The 13194-nt window shown below is 48.2% G+C and overlaps 1 protein-coding gene across 4 annotated transcripts in view; it reads right to left on the bottom strand.

Annotated features, from left to right (window-relative positions):
* Nucleotides 1-13194, bottom strand: part of LOC106572709 (fibronectin type III and SPRY domain containing 1-like) — a 98971-nt gene that overhangs the window by 12280 nt on the left and 73497 nt on the right. The window lies entirely within an intron of this gene.

Raw genomic sequence — 13194 nt, 5'->3', positions numbered from 1 at the left:
AACACAGAGACGTTACAACACAGAGACGTTACAACACAGAGACGTTACAACACACAGAGCCGTTACAACACAGAGACGTTACAACACAGAGACGTTACAACACAGAGCCGTTACAACACACAGAGACGTTACAACACAGAGCCGTTACAACACAGAGACGTTACAACACAGAGACGTTACAACACAGAGACGTTACAACACAGAGACGTTACAACACACAGAGACGTTACAACACAGAGACGTTACAACACACAGAGACGTTACAACACACAGAGACGTTACAACACACAGAGACGTTACAACACACAGACGTTACAACACACAGAGACGTTACAACACAGACGTTACAACACAGAGACGTTACAACACACAGAGACGTTACAACACACAGAGCCGTTACAACACACAGACGTTACAACACACAGAGACGTTACAACACAGAGAGACGTTACAACACAGACGTTACAACACAGAGACGTTACAACACAGAGACGTTACAACACAGAGACGTTACAACACACAGAGACGTTACAACACACAGAGACGTTACAACACAGAGACGTTACAACACAGAGACGTTACAACACACAGAGACGTTACAACACACAGAGACGTTACAACACACAGACGTTACAACACACAGAGACGTTACAACACAGAGACGTTACAACACACAGAGACGTTACAACACACAGAGACGTTACAACACACAGAGACGTTACAACACACAGAGCCGTTACAACACACAGAGCCGTTACAACACACAGACGTTACAACACAGAGACGTTACAACACAGAGACGTTACAACACACAGAGACGTTACAACACACAGAGACGTTACAACACAGAGAGACGTTACAACACACACAGACGTTACAACACAGAGACGTTACAACACACAGACGTTACAACACACAGAGACGTTACAACACAGAGACGTTACAACACACAGACGTTACAACACAGAGACGTTACAACACACAGAGACGTTACAACACACAGACGTTACAACACACAGACGTTACAACACACAGAGACGTTACAACACACACAGACGTTACAACACACAGAGACGTTACAACACACAGACGTTACAACACACAGAGACGTTACAACACAGAGACGTTACAACACACAGAGACGTTACAACACACAGACGTTACAACACAGAGACGTTACAACACACAGAGACGTTACAACACACAGAGACGTTACAACACACACAGACGTTACAACACACAGAGACGTTACAACACAGAGCCGTTATAACACACAGAGCCGTTACAACACAGAGACGTTACAACACACAGAGACATTACAACACAGAGACGTTACAACACACAGACGTTACAACACACAGAGACGTTACAACACACACAGACGTTACAACACACAGAGACGTTACAACACACAGAGACGTTACAACACAGAGAGACGTTACAACACACAGACGTTACAACACACAGAGACGTTACAACACAGAGACGTTACAACACAGAGACGTTACAACACACAGACGTTACGACACACAGAGACGTTACAACACACAGAGACGTTACAACACACAGAGACGTTACAACACACAGAGACGTTACAACACAGAGAGAAGTTACAACACACAGAGACGTTACCCTAAAGATGAGTATTACAATACAACAGACAAGACAGTAAAGTGAACAAGGATGCTGTGGAGAGAAGCCCATTTCCTTCCAGCTAGATAATCCAGCTCCAAGGATTAATTTATCTGAAAGAAGACGGAGTTTTCCCACAGATGTCATTGGTAAACTATGAAGATAAACAGCAACCCTTGCGTGCAGTATGAAACAACACGGATGAAGACGGTCATCGAACGCACTCAAACAGTGAGTGTATTAGAACGCAAACAAACTAAAGCTTGGTGGTGGTAGACACAAGCAGACAGGGCTGGTAGACACAAGCAGACAGGGCCGGTAGACACAAGCAGACAGGGCTGGTAGACACAAGCAGACAGGGCTGGTAGACACAAGCAGACAGGGCTGGTAGACACAAGCAGACAGGGCTGGTAGACACAAGCAGACAGGGCCGATAGACACAAGCAGACAGGGCTGGTAGACACAAGCAGACAGGGCTGGTAGACACAAGCAGACAGGGCTGGTAGACACAAGCAGACAGGGCTGGTAGACACAAGCAGACAGGGCTGGTAGACACAAGCAGACAGAGGGACGGTAGACACAAGCAGACAGGGCTGGTAGACACAAGCAGACAGGGCTGGTAGACACAAGCAGACAGGGCTGGTAGACACAAACAGGCAGGGCCGGTAGACACAAGCAGACAGGGCTGGTAGACACAAGCAGACAGGGCTGGTAGACACAAGCAGACAGGGCTGGTAGACACAAGCAGACAGGGCTGGTAGACACAAGCAGACAGGGCTGGTAGACACAAGCAGACAGGGCCGGTAGACACAAGCAGACAGGGCCGGTAGACACAAGCAGACAGGGCTGGTAGACACAAGCAGACAGGGCTGGTAGACACAAGCAGACAGGGCTGGTAGACACAAGCAGACAGGGCCGGTAGACACAAGCAGACAGGGCCGGTAGACACAAGCAGACAGGGCCGGTAGACACAAGCAGACAGGGCCGGTAGACACAAGCAGACAGGGCCGGTAGACACAAGCAGACAGGGCCGGTAGACACAAGCAGACAGGGCTGGTAGACACAAGCAGACAGGGCCGGTAGACACAAGCAGACAGGGCTGGTAGACACAAGCAGACAGGGCTGGTAGACACAAGCAGACAGAGGGACGATAGACACAAGCAGACAGGGCTGGTAGACACAAGCAGACAGGGCTGGTAGACACAAGCAGACAGGGCCGGTAGACACAAGCAGACAGGGCTGGTAGACACAAGCAGACAGAGGGACGATAGACACAAGCAGACAGGGCTGGTAGACACAAGCAGACAGGGCTGGTAGACACAAGCAGACAGGGCTGGTAGACACAAGCAGACAGGGCTGGTAGACACAAGCAGACAGGGCTGGTAGACACAAGCAGACAGGGCCGGTAGACACAAGCAGACAGGGCTGGTAGACACAAGCAGACAGGGCTGGTAGACACAAGCAGACAGGGCTGGTAGACACAAGCAGACAGGGCCGGTAGACACAAGCAGACAGGGCCGGTAGACACAAGCAGACAGGGCCGGTAGACACAAGCAGACAGGGCCGGTAGACACAAGCAGACAGGGCTGGTAGACACAAGCAGACAGGGCTGGTAGACACAAGCAGGCAGGGCTGGTAGACACAAGCAGACAGGGCTGGTAGACACAAGCAGGCAGGGCTGGTAGACACAAGCAGACAGGGCCGGTAGACACAAGCAGACAGGGCCGGTAGACACAAGCAGACAGGGCCGGTAGACACAAGCAGACAGGGCTGGTAGACACAAGCAGACAGGGCTGGTAGACACAAGCAGACAGGGCTGGTAGACACAAGCAGACAGGGCTGGTAGACACAAGCAGACAGGGCTGGTAGACACAAGCAGACAGGGCCGGTAGACACAAGCAGACAGGGCCGGTAGACACAAGCAGACAGGGCTGGTAGACACAAGCAGACAGGGCTGGTAGACACAAGCAGACAGGGCCGGTAGACACAAGCAGACAGGGCTGGTAGACACAAGCAGACAGGGCTGGTAGACACAAGCAGACAGGGCTGGTAGACACAAGCAGACAGGGCTGGTAGACACAAGCAGACAGGGCTGGTAGACACAAGCAGACAGGGCTGGTAGACACAAGCAGACAGGGCTGGTAGACACAAGCAGACAGGGCTGGTAGACACAAGCAGACAGGGCTGGTAGACACAAGCAGACAGGGCTGGTAGACACAAGCAGACAGAGGGACGATAGACACAAGCAGACAGAGGGACGATAGACACAAGCAGACAGGGCCGGTAGACACAAGCAGACAGGGCCGGTAGACACAAGCAGACAGGGCTGGTAGACACAAGCAGACAGGGCTGGTAGACACAAGCAGACAGAGGGACGATAGACACAAGCAGACAGAGGGACGATAGACACAAGCAGACAGGGCCGGTAGACACAAGCAGACAGGGCCGGTAGACACAAGCAGACAGGGCCGGTAGACACAAGCAGACAGGGCTGGTAGACACAAGCAGACAGGGCTGGTAGACACAAGCAGACAGGGCTGGTAGACACAAGCAGACAGGGCTGGTAGACACAAGCAGACAGGGCTGGTAGACACAAGCAGACAGGGCTGGTAGACACAAGCAGACAGGGCCGGTAGACACAAGCAGACAGAGGGACGATAGACACAAGCAGACAGGGCCGGTAGACACAAGCAGACAGGGCCGGTAGACACAAGCAGACAGGGCCGGTAGACACAAGCAGACAGGGCCGGTAGACACAAGCAGACAGGGCCGGTAGACACAAACAGGCAGGGCCGGTAGACACAAGCAGACAGGGCCGGTAGACACAAGCAGACAGGGCTGGTAGACACAAGCAGACAGGGCTGGTAGACACAAGCAGACAGGGCCGGTAGACACAAGCAGACAGAGGGACGATAGACACAAGCAGACAGGGCTGGTAGACACAAGCAGACAGGGCCGGTAGACACAAGCAGACAGGGCCGGTAGACACAAGCAGACAGGGCCAGGAAGACACAAGCAGACAGGGCCGATAGACACAAGCAGACAGGGCCGATAGACACAAGCAGACAGAGCCGATAGATACAAGCAGACAGGGCCGATAGACACAAGCAGACAGAGCCGATAGATACAAGCAGACAGGGCCGATAGACTGTAGGGGCAGCCCTTGGAGGGAGTCTGCTGGGACTGGGGCAGCGCTGGGAGGGTGTTAGCTGGGAGGGTGTTAGCTGGGACTGGGGCAGCGATGGGACTGGGGCAGTGCTGGGACTGGGGCAGCGCTGGGAGGGTGTTAGCTGGGACTGGGGCAGCGATGTGACTGGGGCAGCGATGGGAGGGTGTTAGCTGGGACTGGGGCAGCGATGGGAGGGTGTTAGCTGGGACTGGGGCAGCGATGGGAGGGTGTTAGCTGGGACTGGGGCAGCGATGGGACTGGGGCAGCGATGGGAGGGTGTTAGCTGGGACTGGGGCAGCGATGGGACTGGGGCAGCGATGGGAGGGTGTTAGCTGGGACTGGGGCAGCGATGGGACTGGGGCAGCGATGGGAGGGTGTTAGCTGGGACTGGGGCAGCGATGGGAGGGTGTTAGCTGGGACTGGGGCAGCGATGGGACTGGGGCAGCGATGGGATGGTGTTAGCTGGGACTGGGGCAGCGATGGGAGGGTGTTCGGGACTGGGGCAGCGATGGGAGGGTGTTAGATGGGACTGGGGCAGCGATGGGAGGGTGTTAGATGGGACTGGGGCAGCGATGGGAGGGTGTTAGCTGGGACTGGGGCAGCGCTGGGAGGGTGTTAGCTGGGACTGGGGCAGCGATGGGACTGGGGCAGCGATGGGACTGGGGCAGCGATGGGACTGGGGCAGCGATGGGAGGCTGTTCGCTGTGGAAGCATGAGTAGATTATCTGATGTACAGCTCTTATGATCAGGTGACTTGGGACAACAGCTGGCACATGACTGAGGGGCTTGGCCAATAGGCAGACAGGGAGTGACAAGGGCCTCAGCCAATAGGCAGACAGGGTTGGTTGTCACTAGATACAGCAGCCACAGAGTCAAAATTGGCTATATCGTAAAAATATATAAAAACAACAAACAATATGCTTTTTGGTCTTCATTTAAGGATAGGTATAAGGTTAGGAGTGTAGTTAGAGTTAAAGGTTAGGTTTAAAAATAATAGAAATTGTAGAAATAGACTTTGTGGCTGTGGTAACTAGTGACGACCGACGGAGTTCCAAGACAAGACCCCTTTTTTCCCGACACAGGAAGAGGGAAGAGGTCATCTGATCAGTGACATCATACAGTGGGGAAGTTAAGAGCTACCGAAAGCTTAACGTAGTCAATAGGGTCCAGGCTAGCCAGATATATCAGTCTTAGGCTGTCCCTTTTTCAGTCCAGCTTTAAATGACGTGCAGCTTATTAATGAATTAATAAATTGTTTTATTAAACAAGGCAAGTCGGTTAAGAACAAATTCTTATTTACAATGACGGGCTACACAGGCCAAAACCCGGACGACGCTGGGCCAATTGAGCGCCGCCCTATGGGACTCACAATCACGGCCGGTTGTTATACAGCCTGGATTCGAACCGGGGTTTCTGTAATGACGTCTCTAGCACTGAGACGCAGTGCCTTAGACCGCTGAACCAGGGTCTGTAGTGACACCTCCAGCACTGAGATGCAGTGGGGGGCTTCATAAAGCCTTCATAAACAAATCATCTATAACCATACGTCATGCTTTATAAAGGGTTCATAACTGTGTCACATAACACACTATGTCAAATGTGACATAAACCTGTTCTTTATAAAGGATGGCATAAGCACCGCTTAATAAAGGCCTTACTACATCATATTAAATTGAGGCGTCACAAAGCATCTATATCCCTGTGATGCATCTTGGGAGAGCATTGCAACACCAGGATAGTGGGTTCCGTTCCAGGGACCGTCCATACGTGGAAATGTATTCACGCATGACTGTAAGTCGATTTAGATAATATATCACATTTTAGCAGACGCTTTTATGTTACTGTAAAACATTTCTAGGATGGCTCAACCTCTTTCCCTCCTGGGTGCATAGACAATATTGGGCCTGACCTCAACTTCCCCCACAATGCTGTGCTGCAGGATGACACACTCTAAAGTGCAGTCACGTTGGTAGGGCTTTTAAAAAAAAAAAATATTCCCCCCCCAAAATTCTGTTTTCTTGGTTTTGTGTTTTCCAGGTTTTTTATTTCCCCCCATTTTTATGGTTAGCGGTTTTTCTGTAGTGCAGGAGGAACACGTGATGTGATTTGGCTGCCAATGGGATGGACGGAGTTAAAGACCAGCAACCCTACGGATTATTCAGAGCCCCATGAAATGACACCATATACACATTCTACAGACCCTACTGAGTTTTCCCTACAATACTTTTAACTGTGGCATCCAGAATAGTTTTTGCTCTAAGTCAATATGTATTCCATATACAGTGATTCACATTGGGGGCATTTATTTAACATTGGAACATGTTTTAAACCCCACATTTAATGCAAGTCACTTAAATATTTATTTCCCCTTTATTTAAACCAGGTAGGCAAGTTGAGAACAAGTTCTCATTTACAACTGTGACCTGGCCAAGATAAAGCAAAGCAGTTCGACAACATACAACAACACAGAGTTACACATGGAGTAAAACAAAACATACAGTCAATAATACAGTAGAAAAATAAGTCTATATACAATGTGAGCTAATGAGGTGAGATAAGGGAGGTAAAGGCAATAAATAGGCCATGGTGGCAAAGTAAATACAATATAGCAAGTAAAACACTGGAATGGTAGATTTGCAGTAGGTGAATGTAGAAATATAAACACATTTGAATCATTGTGAATGTTTAGACCATTTTTCATATCTCATGAATGGTTATTGACACATTTCTTCTATTACCTGAGGGACTTTGAAATATATTGTCTTTTAATTCTGAAATTCCATGCCCCGGAAGTACTTTCCCCCAGTGTTGCTGATCATGTGATGAGTTCGCAAATAAAAAAATGCTCCTACTTGTGCTGCCACTGGACAGTGAAAAACAAGTTCACCTTTTATTGTCATTCATATTAGTTTGTAGCATTTAAGTGTTGAATTCTCTTACATACTGTAGCTACCTCAATTGTTATTTTAAATAACTTTGGTGGCATCACAGCAGTGACAGAACTAGTTTTATACATGGGGTGGCCAAGGCTACTTCAGGGGGTCCATAGACCATGACAGAACATTAGAGTGTAATCCTAACCTGGCATCTGAGGAGTTTGAATGAATCCTATGATTGGTGATTAGAGGTAGAAGTGATGATTCTCTGAACCAGGAGTTCTTCAATGTGGCAGATGGTGAGGTCCTAAAGGGTCACTTCACCAGAATTATTTAACATATTATGAATAGTCAGTGTATCTACCTCGGAGCTGCAGCTCAATTTCACTCAGACACTCAGACTCACTCACTCAGACACTCAGACTCACTCACTCAGACACTCAGTCACTCAGACACTCAGACTCACTCACTCAGACTCACTCACTCACTCACTCACTCACACTCACTCACTCAGACACTCAGACTCACTCACACACTCACTCACTCACTCACTCACTCACTCACTCACTCACTCACTCACTCACTCACTCACTCACTCAGACACTCAGACACTCAGACTCACTCACTCACTCACTCACTCAGACACTCAGACTCACTCACTCAGACACTCAGACTCACTCACTCAGACACTCAGACTCACTCACTCAGACACTCAGACTCACTCACTCACTCACTCACTCACTCACTCACTCACTCAGACACTCAGACTCACTCACTCACTCACTCACTCACTCACTCACTCACTCACTCACTCAGACACTCAGACTCACTCACTCAGACACTCAGACTCACTCACTCACTCACTCACTCACTCACTCACTCACTCACTCACTCACTCACTCACTCACTCACTCACTCACTCACTCACACACTCACTCACACACTCACTCACACACTCACTCAGACACTCAGACACTCAGACTCACTCACTCAGACACTCAGACTCACTCACTCACTCACTCAGACACTCAGACTCACTCACTCAGACACTCACTCACTCACTCACTCACTCACTCACTCAGACTCACTCACTCACTCACTCACTCACTCACTCACTCAGACTCACTCACTCACTCACTCACTCACTCACTCACTCACTCACTCACTCACTCACTCACTCAGACACTCAGACACTCAGACTCACTCAGACTCACTCAGACACTCAGACTCACTCACTCACTCACTCACTCAGACTCACTCACTCAGACACTCAGACTCACTCACTCACTCACTCACTCACTCACTCACTCACTCAGACACTCACTCACTCAGACACTCACTCACTCACTCACTCACTCACTCACTCACTCACTCACTCACTCACTCACTCACTCACTCACTCACTCACTCACTCACTCACTCACTCACACAAATGTACTCACATACTGGAGAGTCTTGTGTCACTCTGTTTTCATGAATATATAATCTGGGTCTATAAGTGTTGAACATCCACAATATTTTCAGAAAATAAATCTCAAGCGGGGTGCCCCCCCGGACACCCCTCTGGCTCCGCCCCTGCTTCACAGCAATTACTAGCTAGCCGAAAATTAGGCTCAGCTAAATACAAACCTCCCTTAGATACATCCGCGTCTCATAGTCAATGTCATGAGATTTGTAAACGAAAGAGAAATATGATAATATGAATCGAATGGAGTTTCCCCCATCTCCCCATTTCAGAGGTTCTGGTGCAGCCCAGAAATACCCTTATCCAGTTGGTGTGAAATAGGCATTTCCTAACTGACCTGATAACTTTCTTTGTTGTTACTTTTAAGGTTGGAACCAACATGCAGTACCCTCCAGCAGGCAGAGAGGGGAAGGAGCTCAGGGACGAGCGACACTATTCACAGCCCTGTGTAGTGTTCCATGTAATTACATCGCTGGACTTTATGAAACTTAATGTATTTGTATTGATTTAAAAAAACAACAACATAGAAATAAAAAGGAAATGTATAGTTTAAACACGTCTTTAATGTTTATTTGTTTTAGCTGTTAGTGATAATCCCCTAAGTGTTATTAATACATCATTAAGCCTTTATGGATGTGTTATGAATGACCAAAGGAGTCTGACTTCCAACTAAGTACTACAGGACATGAAGTGTCAATAAATAGGTTATTAACGTTCTGCTGATTTATGAAGGTTTATGAAGGTTCTCTCATGATCCACAGTTTACTGTAGGGTGTGAGAGGTATTTAAAATGGATTGATGGACCTGCAAAGTTTGTGTGTGTGTGTGTGTGTGTGTGAGACTACCACTCCAGGTGTTCCTCTTATGTTCCCATGGAGACCAGGGCTTGATTACAACCTGTTACAAATGGAGCCAACATGTTGTGGCTGATCTTTCAGCGGGGGAATGTGTCACAGGCCTGATGTATGGCTCGTTATATTGTTCTGTCACAGGCCTGACTGGGTCCAGCACTATGCTGTATGGCTCGTTATATTGTTCTGTCAAAGACCTGACTGGGTCCAGCACTGCACTGTATGGTTCGTTATATTGTTCTGTCAAAGACCTGACTGGGTCCAGCACCGTGGATAGTTATATTGTTCTGTCAAAGACCTGACTGGGTCCAGAACAGCACTGTATGGCTCGTTATATTGTTCTGTTAAAGACCTGACTGGGTCCAGCACTGCACTGTATGGCTCGTTATATTGTTCTGTTAAAGACCTGACTGGGTCCAGAACAGCACTGTATGGCTCGTTATATTGTTCTGTTAAAGACCTGACTGGGTCCAGAACAGCACTGTATGGCTCGTTATATTGTTCTGTTAAAGACCTGACTGGGTCCAGAACAGCACTGTATGGCTCGTTATATTGTTCTGTTAAAGACCTGACTGGGTCCAGAACAGCACTGTATGGCTCGTTATATTGTTCTGTTAAAGACCTGACTGGGTCCAGCACCGTGGATAGTTATATTGTTCTGTTAAAGACCTGACTGGGTCCAGAACAGCACTGTATGGCTCGTTATATTGTTCTGTTAAAGACCTGACTGGGTCCAGAACAGCACTGTATGGCTCGTTATATTGTTCTGTTAAAGACCTAGTGGTGTGGGGTCTATACTCAGCCTGGTCTGTTGATATCCCTCTAGTGGTGTGGGGGCTGTGCTTTGGCAAAGTGGGTGGGGTTATATCCTGCCTGTTTGGCCCTGTCCGGGGGTATCATCGGATGGGGCCACAGTGTCTCCTGACCCCTCCTGTCTCAGCCTCCAGTATTTATGCTGCAGTAGTTTATGTGTCGGGGGGCTATGGTCAGTCTGTTACATCTGGAGTATTTCTCTTGTCTTATCCGGTGTCCTGTGTGTATTTAAATATGCTCTCTCTAATTCTCTCTTTCTCTCTTTCTGTCTTTCTCTCGGAGGACCGGAGCCCTAGGACCATGCCTCAGGACTACCTGGTATGATGACTCCTTGCTGTCCCCAGTCCACCTGGCCGTGCTGCTGCTCCAGTTTCAACTGTTCTGCCTGCGGCTATGGAACCCTGACCTGTTCACCGGACGTGCTTGTTGCACCCTCGACAACTACTATGATTATTATTATTTGACCATGCTGGTCATTTATGAACATTTTAACATCTTGACCATGTTCTGTTATAATCTCCACCCAGCACAGCCAGAAGAGGACTGGCCACCCCTCAGAGCCTGGTTCCTCTCTACCCAGTACAGCCAGAAGAGGACTGGCCACCCCTCAGAGCCTGGTTCCTCTCTACCCAGTACAGCCAGAAGAGGACTGGCCACCCCTCAGAGCCTGGTTCCTCTGGTCTACCCAGTACAGCCAGAAGAGGACTGGCCACCCCTCAGAGCCTGGTTCCTCTCTACCCAGTACAGCCAGAAGAGGACTGGCCACCCCTCAGAGCCTGGTTCCTCTCTACCCAGTACAGCCAGAAGAGGACTGGCCACCCCTCATTGCCTGGTTCCTCTCTAGGTTTCTTCCTAGGTTCTGGCCTTTCTAGGGAGTTTTTCCTAGCCACCGTGCTTCTACACCTGCATTGCTTGCTGTTTGGGGTTTTAGGCTGGGTTTCTGTACAGCACTTTGAGATATCAGCTGATGTACGAAGGGCTATATAAATTAATTTGATTTGATTTGATTTGACTGGGTCCAGCACAGCACTGTATGGCTCGTTATATTGTTCTGTCAAAGTCCTGACTGGGTCCAGCACCGTGCGGTATGGATAGTTATATTGTTGTGTTTGTCTACAGAGGAACATGTGACTTGGTTCCAGAAGAAAGCCACTTTCAATTTCTATAAGTTAGGGGCTTTCATCAAGGTTAGTGTTTCTTTAGGTTGGGGGCTTTCATCAAGGTCAGTGTTTCTATAGGTTAGGGGGCTTTCATCAAGGTTAGTGTTTCTTTAGGTTGGGGGCTTTCATCAAGGTGTTTCTATAGGTTGGGGGCTTTCATCAAGGTTAGTATTTCTATAGGTTGGGGGGCTTTCATCAAGGTTAGTGTTTCTATATGTTGCTCCAAAGTGGTACAGCGGTCTAAGGCACTGCATCTCAGTGCAAGAGGCGTCACTACAGTCCCTGGTTCGAATCCAGGCTGTATCACATCCAGCCGTGATTGGGAGTCCCATTGGGCGACGCACAATTGGCCCAGGGTCATCTGGGTTTGGCCGGGGTAGGCCGTCATTGTAAATATGTAATTGTTCTTAACTGACTTGCCTAGTTAAATAAAGGTTAAATAAAAATGTAAAATAATAATATTCGACATAGTGGGTTATACCACATATATGAACCCTTTATAAAGCATGGCATACGGTTATAGATGCTTTGTAACACTTATGTAGTGCTTATGAAGGCATTATGAAGTCTTTATAAGCAAAGCTTAATTTAAAACGGACTTCATTTTCTAGTTTTTTCCCAGAGAGAGTATTGTAATCGTGGCTGTGATCGTTGTTGGAATCGTGGCTGTGATCGTTGTTGGAATCGTGGCTGTGATCGTTGTTGGAATCGTGGCTGTGATCGTTGTTGGAATCGTGGCTGTGATCGTTGTTGGAATTGTGGCTGTGATCGTTGTTGGAATCGTGGCTGTGATCGTTGTTGGAATCGTGGCTGTGATCGTTGTTGGAATCGTGGCTGTGATCGTTTTGTTTTTGTGAACAAGGATATGGAACGAATTAAAACCATGGATATTACAGCTAGTACACTAGAAATGTTACTCACCAAAACCATTTGTTGCAAGCAGGAAAAATGGGTAAAAACAAAATCAATGATGCGTTACTAACTATACATTGATTCTGTCACAGAGATTAGTTGGCTGAAGGTAGAGGTTCATTTGATTTATTTTGCCCCCATTTCTTTAGAAGGAGAGGGTGAAATAAGGAAACGTTTTAAGAAAGAGAAACAGAGTTAGGATGTCCTTTACAGATGGAGCTGCTTTCGGAACAGAATAAGATGTCATCATTTTCTTTGTTTGTGGGCGGCAACCACGTCCAGTTTAACCAAATCAAATGTGCAATTATTTGGACTA

This window comes from Salmo salar, chromosome ssa01 (assembly GCF_905237065.1).
Source record: "Salmo salar chromosome ssa01, Ssal_v3.1, whole genome shotgun sequence".
NCBI classification, from domain to species: Eukaryota; Metazoa; Chordata; class Actinopteri; order Salmoniformes; family Salmonidae; genus Salmo; species Salmo salar.
The sequence above is the reverse complement of the archived record's forward strand: the minus strand, read 5'-3'. Positions and strand labels throughout refer to the sequence as shown.